This window comes from Coenobita brevimanus, chromosome 114, assembly GCF_032717465.1.
Source record: "Coenobita brevimanus isolate Jiangsu-jjx chromosome 114, ASM3271746v2, whole genome shotgun sequence".
Taxonomy (NCBI): Eukaryota; Metazoa; Arthropoda; class Malacostraca; order Decapoda; family Coenobitidae; genus Coenobita; species Coenobita brevimanus.
Window position 1 is genome coordinate 13,041,234 of NC_137067.1, and position 12,403 is coordinate 13,053,636.

Consider the following 12,403-nt stretch of genomic DNA (forward strand, 5'->3'; position numbering starts at 1 on the left):
ACGTCTGGCTGATGGGGCATTGAAACTGCCCGGGGAAGTACTTACGTAGGATCATAACCACTTCCCATGATAAATTAGTATTCATGGCACCAAGGTATCGTCGGAAATTGTTTGTCTTTAGCGTTCCTTCATATGTAATATTTTGGTTAAGTGTTTGGTAGGAGTAGAAGTGAAAGCAAAAGTAGAAGCAAGCTATCTTCTTCGATCTTGGTAGTAGTATGAGTGAAAAAAAGATGAAACAAGCAATCTTGCAAATGTAATATACGCTCAAAACAGTGTGAAGATAATGGATCACTTGGTGTCGGATAATGTTGGATGAAGTAAATAAAGATATTTCATTCATTCATTGCCAGACGCCATGTATCCCACACGGGGTGGCCAAGGGCTTAGAGTTAATTGTTTTTACAGGGAGGGGCACTAATCCTCCACCAACCCCACTTGACGTAGGGATGCCAACAGCATCTGGTGTTCCCAGGCGGTCACCCATCCAAGTACTAACCAGACCCAACGTTGCTTAACTGCGCTGATCGAACGGGAAGCGGTGTACTCAACGTGGTATGGAAATGCCATATTATACCCTCCTGAAGGTCAAGACTGTATGTGACTGCAGGCACTGTTCTTTACCAACACTTCCCATCATTCATCAACTATCTGTGCCACACGTATGATCCAAACTTTTCATACCTCGGTGACTCATTTTTTTTTTTTTACTATTTCTTGGAGTACCTATGACAACAGCCAGCTACAACAAAACTCAAGCGATGTGGCCATTTACTTTGGCATGGTGGCAACCTGGTTTGTTGATGAGTTGTGATTGGCAAGAAAAACAATCGATCATTTAACGTCTCAGAAACTCTATTCTTTTATCTTTTCTACTCAACACACACCACCACAACACTGTCACTTACGTTACATAACACGTGGTTCCTTCCTAACTTATATCCTTGCTACGGCCGAACAAGTTTATTCGGTAATAGAGAGATTTTTCGGACTGACGATATTAAATACAGCTTCAAAAAGCACACACTGCTAATGGTCCTTCTTATAAATATATTTGCCTCCTATTAGCAAGAATAACTAAACGACGGTACCGTATGTGGTCACCTTTTTTTTTTTTTTTTTTTTTTTAATGGAAAGAAAACATCATTCCTGAAGCAAAGTTAGCTTCCAAAAAATGTGTAGGAATATGTTGAACGAACTTCACTTTGTACAAGGGTTCTCGTCATCCTTGTGTGAACTGCAGCTGTCTTCTGTGTGCGTGTGTGTGTGGGGGGGGGGGGTCATACAGCTCTTTTAAAAAGAGTGGAATCAATGGATTTTAGTTTCATTGTTTCCTCTGTTATCATTCACTTTGTCACCCTTTTCTGAATTATTTCATCACTTTCTCTTTTTAGATATAGGAGCATCTATGGGAGCTGCCCGGTCAGTCAGACAGTCAGGATTTGCACAAGCAAGGTGGTTCATTGCAGCGAAGGCCCATGCGGTCCCACATGTTCTAGGTTTTCTACACCTGTTTACTATCTCACACTGGACACTGCACTTCTGAACTCTGGCTAAATGCATTTTTCATAAGGTAGACACGGAGCACCCATCTAACTATACACACTCACATTTCCTGCCAAACTCATGCAAAGATTAAGAGGCATTCTGAAACGTTACCATACGTTCCTCAGGGCTCTGTTCTATCACCAACTCTCTTCCTTTTATTCATCAATGACCTTCTAAGCTGTACATCTAACCCTATCCACTCATACGCAGATGACTCCACCCTTCATCTTTTCATTCGGTTCCCACAACGCTCATCTCAGCAGTTGCTTCAACAAACAAGGGATGAGGCTATGGCACACCTAATGTCTGACTTGGCTCATATCTCTGACTGGGGGTAAGAATAATCTGGTTATTTTTAATGCATCTAAGACTCAGTTCTTACACCTATCAACCCTAGAAAATCTTCCACAGGTATACCCACTAATGTTTAATAATATTTAGCTTAATCCTGCATCATCCTTGAACATGCTTGGTGTTTCATTTACTCGGGACTTATCTTGGAAAGATCATATTACATCTCTCGTAAAATCTGCTTCCAAGAGATTAGGTGTGCTAAGCCGACTCCGTTCTTTCTTTACCCCTGCACAATTGTTGACTCTATACAGGGGTTTTATCCCTGTATGGGGAGGCTCCCCACATACAGCTCTTCTCAATAGGGTGGAGTCAAAGGCTTTTCGTCTCATTAACTCCCCTCCTCTTACTGACTCCCTTCAACCTCTGTCTCCTCGTCGCACTGTTGCATCTTTATCTCTTTTCTATCGCTACGTTAATGGTCACTGCTCCTCTGAACTGTCTGCATGCATTCCTCCACCTCTAAGACGGGCGCGTAGCACCCGTCTAGCAGCAAACTCTCATCCCTTTTCTGTCCAACTCTCTAATGCAAGAGTTAACCGTTACTCCCAGTCCTTCATTTATGCAACAGGTCGACTCTGGAACTGTCTCCCTCTGTCTGTATTTCCTGCTGCCTATGATCTCCAGTCTTTCAAACGCAGTGTGTCCAGGCATCTCGAAAGGATCGGATCTTGAATTTGGCTCTCTATTGTATTTTGTTTTCTCTTGGAGGGAACTGTTATTGCGGGCTCATGGCCTTTGGTTCCTTCTTTCTCGCATTAAAAAAAAGCCAACTCTGAAACCACTCCTCGTCTATATTTCCCCCTGCCTACGCCTTCCAGCCCTCCAGACGCAGTGGATCCGGGTGATTCACAATGAGCAGATTTTGCCCCCGATTATGTTTTTCTAAGCTGGACTTCCCTGGTAAGATAAGGACAATTTGCAACTTTTCAGCCTCCATTTCTTTATTGATACAAAATGAGAGAAGAATGACATATACGACCTGCACTGCAGTCTGTAATGCATTTACCATAACTGGTTCCACCACCACTACGACCAGAATCGCAGCTATTAGTACTCCAATTAGCCCTGCAGCCACTACTACTAAATACCATCACGACCAGCGCTACTACCATTGCGATCTACACCACAGCTACCACATAGAACAGTACTGGCACTATTACGACCAGAACTACCACCAAGATCAGCACTGCCACCATTACCACCAGTTCTGGAACTAGTACTACTAGCAATACCACCGCTAAGGATGACACTGCTATCACTACGACCAACACTACCATTACTATGACCACTTAGCTACCACAAAGGCCAGCATTACCACCACAACTACCACGATGACTACAACAACCACCACGACAACAACGATCTAGCTGCCACTAGCAATCCAGACCAATCATCATGGAACATGAACTGTTTCGCTGCGGTGGCTGCAGAGTAGCCGGCCCCTTGTATGCATCACGTCCCGGTTTTAATACTTTTAGCCTGAGTGCTTATTGTTATTTTTTTTTCTTTCTAAATCCAAACGATTTTATTAAGCTTACAGGAGACATCTCGTGTTAAAAAAGAGGTTAATGGGGTTCGTGTCTAATCCCTTCCTTATGATTCTTTTACCTTAACTTGGCCCAGATTTTCGTCCGTTTCCTGCTTATTTCATGTAACTCAGTGATGTAATAAGATAATGTTAGGGCTCTGCTTCCTCCTCATAACACTTCTTCGTGACTAATATACTAGTGATAATCTATTGTTACAACCTGCATTCAAGATGGACAAGTTAAAGTAAAAACAACATAGTTGACTCTTCAAAGCTAAAGAAATCGTGTGGCTGGAGCAAGACTAATACATAAAATACGTGGCCGGACTGAAGGGTTTAAGAACACGACATAATGGGGTGGTTGCCGCGGGGTTCATGACGCCAACTTTTACCAGGGTTGGAGTCCCGTCCGTAGCCCATAAATTTATCGTGTGATTAAGAGTGAAAAAGTGCGGAAGAAAATGAGGATGATCCTTGTCGATGTGGAATATTTTATGGGCTAACCTTTCAAGCGCCAGTCTGCTTTCATACCCGAACGTTGTGCCCTCCACGAAAACAGCATCTGCCTCAGTGACTAGCTGGGGATGATTTTTTTTTTTTTTTGTCATCTTATGTTTACAGCCTTCAGGTTTTGACGAGTGTTATTTGCTCTGCCATTTTCCTCGCTACCCTTCCTAGGGCAAGTCTCACTCAGTCACGGGGGGGTTTGAATTTATGAATTAAAAATGCTTAGATGTTGCTTGAAAATAGAGACAAGGAATTGACTTGTGAAAATCAAGCAGAAAGTTTTACTTTATGCCGGCTTACTTCGCCAATTCTCTAAGGACGAGAATTTATGAACTTTCTCAACAGTACATAGCAGAAACTAATTACTCACGCATGCTGTTTGTTAGTACTGTTAGCTTTTTGAGAAAGTGACTCCACCCCTGACAATCAGTAACTAATGCTATTAATGATAAACAGGTTCTTGCCGGTGCATGAACTCCTGGCTGGCACAATGGATTTAAGCTTGATACAAACGAACTGTCCTAAGTACCAGTTATGAATAATGTAAAGCGTTTGTGCAAACTAGGAGCAGCAACTAAAATAAGCTTATTGTGGAGAAATAAAACACGAGTTAAACTACATTAAGCTCAAAGAAAAAGAGCTGTAAATTTATTAATTATAATGAAAAAATTTACGTTACATGAGTCTCAAAAATGATTTCAAAATAACAAGAATACACTCACTCGCTCATTCAAAAGCTAACACACTTAAACCTAGGGAAAAAAACGAAAAGAAATACTGGTCAGTGGAGGGGAGCCGAGCAAATAGACTGGGCACCTGTGCAGGACATCAGATGCTGCAATTCGCTAAATCCTCTTTGCCAATTCACTTTCTAGGTGGAGATTTCAGGAACTCGCTGTACAACGGCAGGCTGCCTTACGCTGGGCACAATGATCCTACTCTTGCGACGACTCAAAGCTGACTAACTTCAAGCTATGAAAGAGGGCGAGGGATGGCCATGTTCAAACTTCAACAGTCAACGGAAAGAAATTGAGCGATATACACTTACAATAAATCACTCAGTGAAGGCACTAATGTCATGCATAAGAATGATCACTTGTGAAACAGTGAGAAATGTTCTGAAAACCATCCCAGTCGAGTGAATACGAGGACGGTTGAACTGAGTGGTGCGCAGTGGGAATTCCACTAGATTTCGTGGTTTTCTTACTGATGTAATATGTCACGAAATTATAAATACGCTCGCGCGAATTCGTGACACACTCCCTGCTGAATCGAAGTGTCTGGCAGAAGCCAGTGCAGAATATATAAGGTGTCATGCTGTTAAATACGCTAACATGGGTTGTATCTTGCCCCTTTCATTATGGTAGGTCTATGTCAATAGGAATAGAAATGTAATGCGGATGCATGAATGGAAAAACTGCCATCTTAGTGGAGGTAAAAACGGATTTTTTTTTTTTTTTATGTCTTCTCTTGGGACGATTAACGTCGTTCAGCGGCATTATGTATAAAATAGCAAAGATGTTATTATAATAAAATGTTGGTACTACGGTTGGGTCAGTCCATAAATGAACTTCCAACTTCCAAAATGGTATCTCTCTGTAAATCATAATACGGCCTGATGGATAATAACTCACCCATATTCATCTTAATCCTTTATCTGCCAGGGCTTCCTCACTGTTAAACGAAGTCGTTTAGCGGGAACCAAAACAAGGTGCAAAGTACGTTTATTGCCCGGTAAAGTGTTTAGGTTGTAGAGCCATTGCTTTCCGCATGCCTCGCCTCCACTTCACACCTGATGTTGATCCCACCCCCACCACCCCACCCGACACTCCCTCCCACTCACTGCTCGTTTTCTGACAACCGTGGACGCAGCCAAGGATGGGGTGGGGAGGCGACGAGCCTCTCCCCACCATTTCTAACAGAATAAGATGAACGGGAAGGTAGTCATTTATTTCATATTTTTATTTACCCCTTCAGATATCAGTGACTGTTTCCTGCGATGCTTCCGTTACTGTTTAACACTAATTACATTTTTTATTATGATTAGCTACTTTCATAATACATTCCAAGCATCTTGTTTCTCAAGAACAATGTCAACAAACATTAGCCCTCCCCCTTAACATAATCCTGGCTGCTTCCCTGAACCCTAGCGAATGAAGCGTATGGTGTGGATGTTGATGGAGACGGTGGTGATAATTAGGATGATGGTGATGGTTTTAACAATGGTAATGAAACGATTATGATAAGACAATTTACAACTGATGATTTTGTTCTGCAATGAGAAACACGGATTAAACAAGTCAGTGTACTCGTATATCTTACCAGCCAGTGGTGGTTTGGGTGAGATTTTCTGTACGTCAAGGTCAGTGACAAGAGAGTGGGTGTGTTTATGGGTGTGTGCGGTGTGAAAATACGGATGATAGAGGCGCCGCCTGTGGTACGTAAGGTTGTGGTCAGTAGCTCGCTTACATCATCATCATCATCATCACATAGAAGTAAACTGCAGAATCGAAACAAAAATTATCAATCTTGAAGCAGTGCACACATTTGCAACACAGACTTCTTACAGAAAAAAAAAAAAAAAAAAAAAAAAGATCGTCAAACAGCAGACATCTGCAGAAACAAAAGGTTCTAAATCAACACATCAAGGACACAAAAGGCACCTCATTAAAATTAACCCATCAAACTAAAGACATCTCACCAAATAATAATTCTGAAACAACAGATACTCACGCCTATAACAGTTCAAAACAGAAATCTCAAAGAAATAAGGCCCTTCAAGTAAAGGACTCGTTTAAGAAAGAACAGATGAACAAACCACATATTTCCCATAAAAAAATTAAGAGACGCATGAGCAAATAAAAACCAATCAGGCACCTCACAGAATCACAAGCTCCTCGAAAGCTAGACACCTCTCAGATAATACCTTTCAAACAACAGACAGCTCATAGAAATAAACAAACAACAGACAGCTCATAGAAATATACAAACAACAGACAGCTCATAGAAATATACAAACAACAGACAGCTCACAGAAATATACAAACAACAGACAGCTCACAGAAATATACAAACAGCAGACAGCTCACAGAAATATACAAACAACAGACAGCTCACAGAAATAAACAAACAACAGACAGCTCATAGAAATAAACAAACAACAGTCAGTTCACAAATATGCAAACGACAGACAGCTCACAGAAATATACAAACGACAGACAGCTCATAGAAATAAACAAATAACAGACAGCTCATAGAAATATACAAACAACAGACAGCTATATACAAACAACATTCAGTTCACAAATATGCAAACGACAGACAGCTCACAGAAAAATACAAACGAGAGAGAGCTCAAGGAAATATACAAACAACAGACAGTTCACAAATATACAAACAACAGACAGCTCACAGAAATATACAAACGAGAGAGAGCTCACAGAAATATACAAACAACAGACAGTTCAAGGAAATATACAAACGACAGACAGCTCACAGGAATATGTAAGCAGAAGACAGCTCACAGGAATATACAAACAACAGACATTTCCAAGACATAATGAACAGACATCCCATAGAAATAACAACCCTTTCAAGCAATGGACACCTCACTGAAGAAAGTATCACTTATCACAAACTGCTCAGGGAGATAACAGCCCCTCGAACAACAAGCACTTCAAATAAATAACAGCTCCATAAATAACTCATAAAAAAACGACTTAAACAAGTACTCAAGGCTTCTTAAGCAACAGACGTTTTGCAGGAACAGAAGTCCTTGCGACGACACACAAAGCAGTAGGAAACACCTCACAAACTACTAAATATATATATATATATATATATATATATATATATATATATATATATATATATATATATATATATATCCTCAGACATCTCACTGAAATAAAAGTTCGCCAGATAAGACACATGTCAGAAATAAACTGAAGCAAACTGCAGCATAGATATAAAAGAGCCTCAAACAGCCACAGAAAAAGCCTCTCGCCCAACACACTCCTCACAGTAACGACTGCCATAATGGCAACGCTACGCTGTTGCAACCCTCCATCTGACCAAGCACATACCCCCAACTCCCTGCACACCTAACAAAGCGCATAATTGCTCCCCCCCCCCCCTACACTGTACAGCACAGAGACATTAAAACTTAAAAATTTCAGTAGTTTATCCATGATAATAACGAAATTATGAGCAGGTCTGACGAAATTATGACACGTGATTTTTTCAATTAGGCAGCCATTTTTTTTTATTATTATTACATGATAGGTACAGTCTTGAAACTTCATACTCAATTAGATATTCACATGTGTCATATATGACTTTGTGTCATAAAATATTTTGTGGTTCTTTTATGGTTGAGTTGTAGTTGAGTTATATATATATATTTTAGACTTGTGGTCGAGCGGCTTTTATATCTTGGAGTAGCTTCCCATTTGTCATGTAGTGACAGGAGAGGTAAAGAATAGTATGGGACTATTTTTATTTGTCTCGGAAATATTAACAAGTCTCTCACACGGAACGAAGTATAAGTCCCGGGTAGCTACCTCCCTGTCTCGCTACCTGTCTCTCTCTCTCAAATTGCCAAGCCCTTCTCCCCGTGACCTGTCTCCTCTGAGGCCTGTCTCCTTCTCCTCCTGCCTGTTCTGTCGCTAACCTCCGTCTGAGCTCTCTTTCCTAAATTCTGGTGTAGCAGGGGTGTGTTACGTGTGTTCCTCGTGGATGGACTAGGTCTTTGTTCACGAGAGGACTGCTGACAGCTAACTGCATCATCTCCTTACTGGCCGCTGTTGTCAGCTTTCCTCAGTGTAACTTGCAAACCTCATTTCCTTTTCCCAGGCTCGCAGATTGCTGTCTATCTATCTATTTATCTATCTATCTATTATGATTTGCAATTATAATATGGAGTCCTACCACACTGCTCGGCCGCGCAAAAATGGCGTACCATCGACATTTAATAGTCATAACATATTAATACATATTATATACACATTATAATGAACTTATAAGCTAATTAAGTGAAATACATAATATTGTAAAAGTAACATAATTGTATGAATATTGTATACATATAATATTCATAGTAAATAGTGATTATTCAGTAATATTACATTTTAAACAAGTTGAATACATATTTGAATAAATGCAATGGTTGTTGTAAAACACTTTGTAAGACATGCATGTACAACAGACGTACGCATATAATTGTGCAATGGTAATACTGCTAGGTTATACATTACATAGAGTTATCACTTTAGTAATGTCTAATATTTCACGTAACTTGTATGATGATACTGGTAATACAGAATTGTGCTATAATTGTATGACATAATATTGTACTAACATTGTGGTACTACATAATTGTAACATTTTATGAATTGTTACAAAATATTGTGTTAATGCATAATTGTGTTGGCCTTATAATTGTAGTTACATTTTGTTAATGCAACTGTTCATTGGCAAAGTGTAACATAATGCAATCGTTTGTCGTTACATAATTGTTACATATTGTTTGTAGTTACATAATTGTAGTTAAAGTTACATAAAAGTTACATCTTGTTAATGCAACTGTTACATAATTGGCAAAGTGTAACATAATGCAATCGTTTGTCGTTACATAATTGTTACATATCGTTTGTAGGTACATAATTGTAGTTAGTGTAACATAATGCAATCGTTTGTCGTTACATAATTATAATATGGAGTTACATAATTGTAATAATTGCAGTCCTAACATATGCTGCGGTCGATGATAGTGATGATGTGTCATGCCACTTGTTTGTGGAGACAATTTGCTTTTTTGTTTGTAGGTTATGTGGTATTTTGACATATGTAGTAACACTTACATTTATTTTCATTTATTTGTTTGTGATCTTACTCTATTTCTCTTTTTTCTTTCTTACTTTTTCTTTCTTTCTTTCTTTTTTATTTTTTTTTTTGTATGTATTGATTTTCTATAGTTTGTTTTTCTTAGCTTGTGTACGCTTTTTCCATGTTGTTCATGGTTGCATAATTACTGGCTAATTTCCTTGGGATACTTTTTTAAAGTTTAGTTTATATTGCACAGAGATTATAAAATGATATTATATAGTCCCATATTTTGTTATTTTATATAAAAAATATATACATATATACAGTATTAACTATATACACTGACTTGTTGTTCACCTGTACCTATCGTGAGTAATACGTCACTGTGTGGAAATCATTGTCTTCACGATTGTGTTGAAGATGTTCACTCTTGCTAACGTCATTTGTGTTGGCCATTTTTTCTTTTCTCTAGTTTACCTTGTAACTTAATTTATATGTTTCCACTAGGTAGCTTTAATTAATAAATGTTTAATACAGTTCTTTTAATTGCTCACTGAGTAACTGTGATGGTATATTTTCTTTATTACTTTGTAGATGTAATAATGTATAGCTGTATGTATGAAACACGTATTTTATGTAGGTATAAATGGTAACACTCGTTGGTAGTAAATAAATGTTATAATAAATGAATGAATATATACAGTGTAGAATATTTATTGTTGGTGATTATTTAGTGTTTGAGTTATGCAGATAACTGTAGTAAGTATGTGTATTTAAGTTGTAACTATACAGCACGTTTTATATGTTTGTGCAGAAGCTTGTTGTCTATCACTGTGTATTGTATAAATGAAGTAACTATGTAACTCACTAATTTTTACCGTGGTGTGAGTGGTGTTGCACGTGGTGATAGCGTTGTTCTTCACGGGTTGATTGGCGTGTTATCGTCTCAGCACATGGTGACGTCGGCTTCCCACACTGGTAGCTGTGGTGAGTGAATGAGTAGCGATGAGTAACTTGAGTGAAGACGGGTGAGTAAGACGAGTTGTGAATATGGACTTGGTGTTTTGCTGCGTGTCTTGACCTCTGGGTCAGCATATGCGGAGAGAGTGGTGGGGGCTTGTGTGCTTGTTGCTTCGGTGTTTCCTCTTCTTTACTTGCTTTGTTTTATATTCTTCTTGTTGCTGCTTGAAGTTACGTGAAGATTATAGAGTTGTTTCGTAGATTTGTAGACTATTTGCATTGTAGGCTGTATTTTGTCGGGATTCACTGTAGAACTGAAGCTAATCTTGTAGAGTCTCGGTTGCTTTTGTAGAAATTTGCTTTTAATTCGGAGACGATGTCCGTAGATTCGCTGGTTCGGCGTAGAAATTGCAAGATCGTATCAATATTTTGTTAAACTACTTGCAAGGCGTCGTGTGATCTCTTGACCTCTGCATCAGCATGATGATCTGGGAGACGGAGGGGGCTGGTTGGAGAGAAGTGTCAGGAGCTGGTTGTAAGTTGTTTTCAATCTTGATATTTTGAAGGAATTTAATGTTGATTAATAGACGAGGTTCGTATACGTTCGCTGCTACCAAATGTCATAGATGACTTTGTGTCATAAAATACTTTGTGGTTCTTTTGTGGTTGAGTTGTAGTTGAGTTATATATATATATTTTAGACTTGTGGTCGAGCGGCTTTTATATCTTGGAGTAGCTTCCCATTTGTCATGTAGTGACAGGAGAGGTAAAGAATAGTATGGGACTATTTTTATTTGTCTCGGAAATATTAACAAGTCTCTCACACGGAACGAAGTATAAGTCCCGGGTAGCTACCTCCCTGTCTCGCTACCTGTCTCTCTCTCTCAAATTGCCAAGCCCTTCTCCCCGTGACCTGTCTCCTCTGAGGCCTGACTCCTTCTCCTCCCGCCTGTTCTGTGGCTAACCTCCGTCTGAGCTCTCTTTCCTAAATTCTGGTGTAGCAGGGGTGTGTCACGTGTGTTCCTCGTGGATGGACTAGGTCTTTGTTCACGAGAGGACTGCTGACAGCTAACTGCATCATCTCCTTACTGGCCGCTGTTGTCAGCTTTCCTCAGTGTAACTTGCAAACCTCATTTCCTTTTCCCAGGCTCGCAGAGGGCTGTCTATCTATCTATTTATTTATCTATCTATTATGATTTGCAATTATAATATGGAGTCCTACCACACATGCTCATTTGTCATTAACAATTTCTGCCTCCTAGATGTAATGGTTGCAAAGTTTGAACAGAAAAATGCATTAGGCCCTTCAGATTCCTTGTCCAGGTTGCATTGAAATATCTGGGAAAATTATCATTTTTTTTACTTGTTCATTATTTTTAAAAAAGTACTTCAGACACAGCATTGTACCTATAAAAAGGCACCAGTTCACTATAAGACACAAATATGTGAAATTCCATGACTATAGTCAATACTTCTGTCCCAGAAACGAAATCTCTGAGCCATCGATTGTTGTTGATCCCAGTGGTGATAATACCCTGTTCTGACTTCGTCAGGTGGAGGAAAAAAAACACGCGAAACAACAGCCATCTCAGTGCCATAAAAGACCTCCAAACAACATACTCCCACTAGAACAAAGAACGTCACTTATCACACTGTGGCAAAAAGTTACCTGCTCACAAG

General features: G+C 39.3%; 1 pseudogene; it reads right to left on the bottom strand.

Moving 5' to 3' along the window:
* Nucleotides 1–449: 449 nt before the first annotated feature.
* Nucleotides 450–569, bottom strand: LOC145418495 (5S ribosomal RNA; annotated as a pseudogene).
* Between the last annotated feature and the right edge of the window lie 11,834 nt (nt 570–12,403).